General features: G+C 40.0%; 1 long non-coding RNA gene across 1 annotated transcript in view; it reads left to right on the top strand.

Annotated features, from left to right (window-relative positions):
- The window catches only part of LOC117823762, a 50,764-nt gene that overhangs the window by 21,695 nt on the left and 19,055 nt on the right, over nt 1–10,014 (top strand). Inside the window, exon 2 of the long non-coding RNA XR_004633489.1 lies at nt 3,797–4,003. This is a non-coding gene — a long non-coding RNA (uncharacterized LOC117823762). The remainder of the gene's footprint in view (nt 1–3,796; nt 4,004–10,014) is intronic.

The raw sequence follows: 10,014 nt of genomic DNA on the forward strand, positions 1-10,014 counted from the left end.
TATCCTGCTGATGCAAGGACATTCAATGAAACCTGTACTGTTGCAGTCATTGTTATTATTAGCTTAGTTTAACTCTTTTTTAACAGATCTTCAGGGAGCAAAAACCTGTATCAGTCGTTATCAATTGCCAGTGGAGTACATGTGCAGTAGACTTAAATTTTATGGACATATTGTTACCCAGCTGTGTTAAATTCTTGATTCTGATTGGTTAAACCTCATTACAAGGGTGATTAATCCTCAACAGCACAAGCAACACCAGGGAAAACCTGATCACACACGTCATATCAAACAAGACAAGACCCCCTAGTGTCTGTATGGATTCTAATTTGCATGACCACTAATTCACTATACATTATCCCTTACATGTGACTTTAGAGAGATACAAACACATATTACATAGTACATTTCTTGCAAAACCTGTACTCACTGATGCTTTTATTCATCAAGGGCAATAGTGGTGGTGTAACATCAATTGGAGTGTTTTTCATTGTAGCTTTTTCAGTGTATTTGTGCTTCAGCCTGATATACTTCTCATTTTGTATTAGCTTCTGTATTCAATCATCTAATGTGTAGTTTCATCACATCTGAATCCAATCCAATGATGCATCCAATTTGCATTTTAAGTATAGTAAATCAATTATTGGCAGATATGGGGTTGCAAAAAAAATGCTTTAAATGCATTATTGATCTTTTATTATTAAGCTGGTTTTGATAAATGTTAGCAAACAGTTGCCACATATTTGGTTAGAAACTATGGTGGCCCTGAAGTGAAAAATACAACGACATATAAGAAAATACAAAAACAAATCACAACAACAAAAAAGAAAACGAATGACTTAGCTTCTGGACAGTACGTTTCAGCAATGATCTGGTCCCAGAAGATACAGTGGATAGCGAAAGTCTACATACCCCTGTTAAAATGCCAGGTTTTGTGATGTAAAAAAATGAGACCAAGATAAATCACGTCAGAACTTTTTCCACCTTTAAAGCTGGGGTTGGTAATCAGATTTAGATACACTTTTTGTCATACTGGTTAAAATGATCTTTATGTCCTGATGGCAATCATTACATAATGTGTTCCTAAAAAAGAGTGAAAAAAGCTGCTATCTACAGCCGGAGTAAACCTGGGAAAACACCAACCAATCAGCGTTTTTTGGCTCCCCAAATTTTAAACCAATCAAATCCCGTCCAGCCGTTCTGCCCTCCTCCTGCGCGTACATTTCCCCGGCGTGCACTCCTCCGAGTCCCGGTCTCCTGCCTCTACTTCCCCTGACTCTATTTACTGCCCCTCTCGCTCGACCTCGGGCCTGTCCCCTCTGACCTGATGAGGTGCTTTGCTCAGGACTGTAGTCCGGATCAGAGTCTAAAAAGCTCTCACCAACAAGCAGAATAATTAATGACGTTCAGTAAGTCCTACAGAAAATATATATGTATTGTAGCGTCTGTCCGGAGGGATGACGAGCTGATTCGTGAACACGTTGAGCTTTAATAACCGGTCACTGTCGGCCGTGATCACGCCAACCAACAAAACAACAATCAATGTTTGAATGAATGAAGAACTTCTCCTCTTGTCTCTCCTCTCTCCCACTCACACACTCTACACCTCTCCTGATGCCTTCACTGACCGTCAACACTGTAGGAATTAAGAACATCTACACTGAACAGGTTTAACAAACAGTAGAACTGTTATAGTATTATATATGTGTTATAACTTTTCTCCTGATATCGTGTCACCAGCACAACTGGATAATGCTAGCATGACAGTTGTGAGTACTAACAGCAGCCATGTTTGTTTGTGTTTTTAACTTTCACTATGATAATGTTTTGGTGAGGACCAGTTTTGAATCAGTCACGATCATATGGTCGAGAATCAGCGGCGCTCGTGCATGTGAGCGGGGGGCGTCGTTTTGGAGGAGCTCCGAGGGAGGAGGGGAGGGGTTAGACGGAGTCATGAGGAAAAGCTACATTCAAATTCATGCTGGTTTTCCGAGACTGCCAACCCTAGCTTTAATGTGACCTATAACATGAACAATTCAACAGAATTTTTTTAATTTTTTTAGGGGGAAGAAATTTTTTTTTAACATAATTTAGTTGCATACGTGTACACACCCCATAGACTGTATAAAATATGGACGTAGTATCCGTGATGTCACCCATCTGTTCCTGAGAGCTGTTTTGAAGCAAATCGACGGCGGCAGCCATATTGGTAATGCGGAACTCAACTAGGCAGAGTGTGACGTAGTGTGAGTCTCTTAGCCAATGGCTGTGTGTTCCCGACCGGGATTCACGTCAGTCATGTCCTTATTTGGGCAAAACTCATAATCTTAATATCTTCTTAACCGTCATGTTAGAAAAAAAATTCACCCCCCGTACAGTGTATGCCATTAGAGAGATTAGCGTTGTAGGGCCAAGCCGTTTTTTGAACCAGGCTGTAAACATGTTTATTAATGCTGCAAAGATCGTCTTTTTCCCATTCATATCTATGTGGTTTCCGGTGTTTCTGCAGCCAGCCTCAAGCGGATTTTCGATGTATTGCAGTTTATATCACTTCCGCATTGGCTTCATCGTTTGAGACCGGAGTTTGCCGCTTGACACACCCTCTTATAACTGCGGATGTGGCTGTGTACAGAATTAACCAATCACATTCAAACTCATGGCTTCACTAGAAGAAGATTAATGTTTTGGAATGGCCCAGCCAGAGTCCAGACCTGAATCCAGTTGAATATCTGTGGGGTGGTCTGAAGAGGGCTGTGCACAGGAGATGTCCTCACTATCTGATGGATTTGGAGCTTTTTTGTAAAGAAGAATTGGCAAATATTGCCAAATCAAGATGTGCCATGCTAATAGGCTCCTACAACAAAAAAAAACCCAGAGTGCTGTGATACAATCAAAAGGTGCTTCAAAAAATTATTAGTTAAAGGGTGTGTACACTTATGCAAGCACATTATTTTATTCTTTTGTTTTTTATTCTTCCCCCTAAAAGATTCCATTGTGCATGTTATAGGTCAAATTAAAACTGGAAGAAGTTCTGAAATGATTTATCTTGGTCTCATTTTTTTACATCACAAAACCTGGCATTTTAACAGGGGTGTGTAGACTTTTTCTATCCACTGTACCTACCTTTTCAGTTATGCAGTTGTGCACTTCAGGGCCACTGTAAAAAAGCAGGTACATTCATTCAGAGTTGTGTTTCTGGCTTAACAGACATCCAATATATCCTCTCCTTTTAGCTCCTTTTTGGTCTCAACCAACTTGTGAAAATATTTGTGTCTTTAGCTGCTAAATGGTCAACCATGTTTGCTAGCTGGAAGATAACTTTGTGAGATCTGTTTGATGAAAGGCAGGTAAAGAGAGTCAGGGCTGACTTTTCTATTTCAAAAGTAAGGAAGTAAATCTTTCCATTCAGAGATAAGAAGCCCAACAATATTGTTTCTGAAGTTTAAGCTGTTTCAGTTCAAACCAAATCAGAAACTCAGGTGAAATCTACAGGAACGTATTACAAGTTCCCCTCTGTAATGGCTCATCCTTCTTTCTTATCTACTTTACAAATGTTCATTCTGCAAAATGTTATGTAGACCTCTTCTGTCATCGTTTCACGAGGACTCAGAACTGTTGGACCAAACCTCATGATTGATGGACTCCATTTATTTAATGACATCAAAGCCCAGGAGAGACAGCGTGTTTATGAGGAGCATAATCCAAACTGAACACCAGTGAGAACATCAACATTATTGTTAGATGAAAGCGCATCTCTTTTCATCTGTGGTGATGCGCTCTTTGTTTTATCATCCCACAGGACAGCGCGGGGTTAACCTCACAAGATGCTAATGGCGTGCTGCCTTCTGCGGAGATCAGTCATCAATCTGTAAACGAGCCGCCGTTTCCCGTCATTATTCCTGAAAGGCAGCAGTGATGAACAGGAGGAGGGGGAGGGTGATTAGGCCTCCCAACCTTTACCCCACATGTCTTGTCATCTTGTGTTAACATCATGGCTCATTTCAAGGTGAGGCTGCTTATCAATCATGCTACAGTGTGAGAATTATTAATGATAGTTCCCTCGCTTCATCAGTTAAAAGATTGATGGTATTAGGGTCTGCGCCTGTGGGCTGGCTTCTGAAAACAGTGAGGGAAGCCATTCCTACTGAGGATGTTTGTATGGTAGCCTTGCCCAAATGCTGGTGATGTTAGACCGCTGTGTTCCAGGGTTGGAGAACTAAGTAATTGTGACCGATTTGCTGCCTTTATATTGTACCGCTTGCAGGGGCGCTGCCAGGGATTTTAGGCCCCATGAAAAATATCACATTGGGCCCCATATATGTCTTGTAATATACCATTTATAATAAAAAAAAACAAACAAAAAAAAAAACCTTCACTTCGTCATAAATTTAATGCTGCTTGTTCCCCCCTCTGCCTTAAGTGTAAAACAGAAGTAGCTACTTTAACTCACTGCCTGTGGTCTTGCTGGAAAATACAAAGACTCTGGCACCTCATAGGTCAAGAAATTAATAATATCTTAGCCACCAATCTAGAAAATGACCCATTATGTATGCTCCTTGGAACACGAAATCGAAATATTACTAACAAATATAAAAAAAATCTTTATAATATTTTAACATTTTGTGCAAGGAAGTGCATACTCTTGAACTGGATAACAGACAAAGTCCCAAATAAAACACAGTGGCATAAGTTAATCCTTGAATATGTCTCTCTTGACTACCTAACGTGTGTTGCATTCTAAAGACAATGTATTTCATAATACTTGGGAGCCCTTTATGTCTTATATTGGAGTGAACGTTTCTTCTTTTCATGCAAGGGGGTTTGTGTAGGACTATATGTTTGTTGGATGATGTCTTACCCGGGTCTCCTCTCAAATGACAATTGTGTGCTGGATTTGTGAGCCAAGTGTTTTGTTTTGTTTTGCTTTATATTTTGTTTGTCATGTTTGTTTGTTTCAAGGGAGTCGTCCCTGTGATGTTTGTTGTTTGTTTTTGAAAGGAAAAGAAAAATCAATAAACATATCTATAAAAAAAAAAGAAAGAAAAGAGTAGCACTGAATCATGCAGAATAATGGATCTATAATGCTGTTCTGTATCAGCAACGCTAGATTTGATACTTTATTGTGTTCAAGTTTATCGGATCAAGTTTATTAATTACCCATAACTAGCTACAACGTAGTTCCTCTCATTGTGGACATCAAACTAGCAAACAGGTTGATTTTAACCACTCAAAGACTATACCAACCTTTCCTGGAGAAAAACTGGGTGACATACTGTCGCTCTTTCTTCTCTCTCTCCTCTCTTTCCTTTCTTTCCCTCCTTTTCTGGGACCCAGACTTTGTCTTTCCAGACATTTTAGCTGCCTTTAGCGCACTTTCTTTGGACTGCGCAACTTCTGTCTAACTGCGCGGCACAGCTGATTAGCGCGACTCAGGCTGGGCTGTCCCATTTCAAGTCGATACGGGGGGGGGGATTAATATAAATTTGCCCAAATAAAGTAGAAATCTCTGATATACATTTTTTGAAGACAACAGGACAGTTTTTTACAAATTACCTTATTCCGAATAAAATATTAATTATGATTCTTTTTTTCAATTATTATTGTCAGTCATGGGCCCTTAGAATCATCCTAACTTTCCCCCCTATACAGCGCCACTGACCGCTTGGTTCAGGGTTAAAAATCTTACCAGCATGAACCTGGCTAACATGAACCTGCCAACCAAGCATTACTGTAAGCTAGCTAAACCATTACCCAGTGATTATAGCTAACATTTACACTAGCTAACATTATTTTTTACATTGACTAACATTACCTAGCTTAGACAACTGTTAGCTAACATGTCTGTGAATGTTCCCAGTCATCCCGGTAGGGTTGCCACCTCGGATTTGTGAAAAAAAGGAACACGGCCACTATTACCAGTTCAGGCTGAACAAATGAACATACAATTCGGACATAGGACACTGGTAAGCTCTGCTGCTGCAATCTTGTCTTCTTCTGGTGAACCTTTTTTGGTCATAAAAGTTGCAATGGCTGCCTGTTTTTGTTTGATTGATTCCACAGCTTGATGCTTTTTTGTTTTTGCATGGATTTCCAATGCCTTCATATTTTACAGAGATTTTCGCCCGACACAAAAACGCATGTGGAGGAAAAATTGTCTCCCTGGGTCGGCCGTACCTATTCAAACTCTGACAGTGTCACCCAGTCAGGATTGTAACTAGTAGTTTGGTGGTGGCTTGCATGTATTTGCTCCATCTCCTTCCTCGTCAGTCGTCTCTCCTCCCATTTCAAATGGAGACGCCTAAAGTTGGTGAAAAGAAGACCTCAGCACGGACAATTCAGCCTTCGGTCAAGATTCCCTCCCTGCTTGAGCCGCTTTTAGAGCTAGGCGTGTGACATACGCATAGACAGGAAGAAAACAGAGACAATTTTGAATATCTGCAGAAGCACGGGGGACCTTTCTAGACTACAGAATGAAGGAAATCAAATGAGGGTTTTTGCATTTTCCCCAAAAAACAGGACAAATTACAGGACAGCTGGTGAAAAAAGAGAACAATTTCTGGTTAAAACCCTGGCAGCTGAGTTCTGTACAATCCAAGTGTAGATAGGATTGAATGCTGATGTTAGCTGTTTTAGAAGCAGCCCAGCAGGTGACTAAAATGTTGTTTCAGATGGCCTGATGTCCCTCCAGATTTCATTATCATTGTCTTTGTGGTTTCAGGGAAGTGGTAAGATAACCATTTTTTTGACCCTCTTTGTTTATATGACTAGCAAACATAAAAATGACAAAATGACAGCCATAGAAAGTGAACCCAAGAGACTTAGAGCTCCCCTGCTGACTCGGAGCAGTATAGGTCTTAAAGAATGCCCCCTCCATGTTAACAGATGAGGCATTGACCAAACTATGACATCAAAATACATCTCAAACTAATTTTTCCTCAAGCATTATTTCTGTCATAGAAAGTTCTCTTCATGCTGATTAATTGGGAACATTTTGCATGAATATGTTATTTGATGCTATTAAAAGGAGTGTAGCGGCATGATTGACAGCTCCTGGCTCAGCAAAGGGAACCAGAGTCACTGAACTCTCTATGACTGATACACCACATCTGTTCTGCTATGGACTATGCCAGCCTGAGGGAGCTTTGCCTCTTTTATTAGTAGGTTAAATGTGTTTTCTGTTTAGTGGCAGGGTCGGGATGCCAGTAGCAGAGCTCAGACTCTGGCTTCAAGGGTGCAAAATGTCAGCGCCTGTGGGAGGAGGAGTGTTTTGGCTTAAATTCTGTGCACTGGGAGGAGGTGGAAATGCGTAATTGTCTTTATACACAGCCACTGCAGCATCTGCAGTGTTGGACTTACCAAATATATTTCAGTATATTGTTGAACAATCTGTTTTTAAAGCATTACAAACAAGGTTGAAATGATGAATCAGTAATATTGTTGTTTAGCAGTGAGAATGAAGGTTTTCAAGTGTTTTTTTTTTAGTTCATTATCTGCAGATCCAGCAAAGACAGAAAAAAAGACAATGAGATAATGACAAAATGAAAGTATGATAAGATCATTGCATGGCAGGATGGCCTGTAAGGACTCAGACCACCATACAGGACAGGATACATGAGGTCATACAAAGCTGCAGGGTTTATGGTTTGTCTTTGATTTATGAGGACTTTGTGAGCATGGCTTTTACTGAGAAATATGTCCACAAAGCCATCAAAGGATGTGCAGTAATTTCTGAGGATGCTTTTATCTGCTGTCAAGGTGAATGTTGAACCCAATGCTTGGTATTCACTGAAAGGAGGGAGGTTTAATGATTGGATTTCAGTCTCCACGTGTCCTACATCATTTTTGATCATGCTGAATTAAGGAAGCTTCTCAATTCCCCTCTTTGAGTTAAATGAAATGTTCTTGTCTGATGTGATTTGATGTAAAGCTGCAGTATTACACTGTCATTATTAATGGCTTACAGCAGAGTACATGATGTGAAACTGTGTGACACTGACCTCTGCAGGATGATTTGAGTACAGTCCCTGCTGTAACACATCTCTTTTGCATTTGATTCTTTTTGCCTTTTTAAACTAACATGCATGCATTTATATTTGATTTGTAATGTAATATAAAAGAAAAGAACCACATGACTTTGAAGAGTTATTAGGTTTTACACTTATCATCTATATGAGGACAAGGAATAGACTATCAAACTGCCACTTAACAGCCTGTGCTTGCGTTTCTAAGAAAGATATATACTACACTGATTGCTAATGTGACAGCCAACTGATGCTGGGATGCATAATGTCATTAATTTGATTTAAGTTAATGGAATTAATAGATGCTGTTGATTCCAGGCGCTGCTGTTTTGTTGTGCCATTTGGAAACTCGCCAAAATGGATGTTGGCTTGTTTTTGGAGAAAGCACTGAGCTCGCCGATGAAACAAGCAATCAATCGCTGTTACAGGCTGTTCTGATGACACAAGAGGAAACAGACAGATGTACATGAAGCAACTTGGTAAAGTTATTGTAAGACATTTGGCATCTATCAATCATTGCAATAAAAAATAATACTTTCTTAATGTTTCTTGACCAAATACCTCACAGATGGTTTATCCTCACACTTTATTCTGGGAGGTTGTTTTTAGCTGTGTGGCATTTAAAGAATGCTTACTCACACTTCCTGTTTCCTGTCCATTCAGGAAGTGGCAGGGTTTAACCCCCCCCGTCTGCCTCAGCCGTTCCACTCTCTTATCTCCCTGATATTGTCTGAGCTCCCCATGGGCCATTTAGTGAGAGGATGAAAACCAGAGTAATTGAGTTCAGTTGCTGCTTTTAAAGGTTTCCTGTAGCCTACTGTTGTTTCACAGAACCACAACGTTTACTACATACAGTTTGCCTCATCGTCTTCATTCACCTATATTTCACACATGAATTCAAGTTGTTAATTTATATGTAACTTCAATGTTGTTTTAATGAAAGCACTCATTAGGGTCTGTGTCCACTAACCCCCATGACCTCAATTTCAGAGATCCTTACATTGGTGCTTCATTTTGCTAGGTTACAAAAGTTGTCCTGCAGCACTTTTCTTAACAGTGACTGTTCAGTCTGTTTTAAAATGCTCTGTATGCGTCATATTTGCTTTCATTTAAAGGAATTTTACAAAGAAATTGTTAAAACTGTTTATAAAAATCATACCGTAGCATTAGCAGCTCTAGACCTAGAAATAATGATAATAATAATACATTTTATTTATAAAGAGCTTTTCTAAAAACTCAAAGACGCTGCACAAAGGATGAAACATCGTATCAAACAACAGAATAGTAAAAACATGAGTAAAATACATTTAAAAGCAATCATACGTTAAAAGCGATTCTAAATAGGTGGGTTTTGGTGAGTGATTTGAAGGTGGACAGGTTGGGGCAGGTTCTAATGTTAAGTGGTAAGGCGTTCCAGAGGGTGGGGGCGGCGACAGAGAAAGCTCTGTCCCCCCAGGTTCGGTGCTTGGTGTCAGGTGGTAGGGAGAGGAGGTGGGTGTGGTGGTGGAGCAGGTCGGTGAGGTAAGAGGGGGCCTGGTTATGGAGGGCTTTGTGGATGAGAAGGAGGATTTTAAAATGTATGCGCTGTTTTGATAGACTATATTTCCATTGCGGCCATCCTCTTGTTACGTCACACTCTGGGTGGGAAGTTCCAATACTGTCATGTAAGGGAAAATGTACGGTTAGCAGGTAGTCATGGGAAATAGAATCCCAGCATGGGTCCTGTCCACCCTGAAGGTGTTCTCTTTCCCATAACAACCTGCTCACCATACATTAACCCGCTTATTACCCGGCTACTAACTTAAAATACAAACACAGTGGCAAAAAAACTTTATTAATAGATAATTGTATTGATTTAAATTGATTTATATATATAGTTTTTTTAAAAATAGTCCCAGTGATTCGACCACAAAGTTAGCGTTCCATGGTGATGGATTCTTATCTGCCTGTTGTGGTCGATTTAACATGAAACTGGCCCCATTCAGCTCTCCTTCTT

This window comes from Notolabrus celidotus, chromosome 13, assembly GCF_009762535.1.
Source record: "Notolabrus celidotus isolate fNotCel1 chromosome 13, fNotCel1.pri, whole genome shotgun sequence".
NCBI lineage: Eukaryota > Metazoa > Chordata > Actinopteri > Labriformes > Labridae > Notolabrus > Notolabrus celidotus.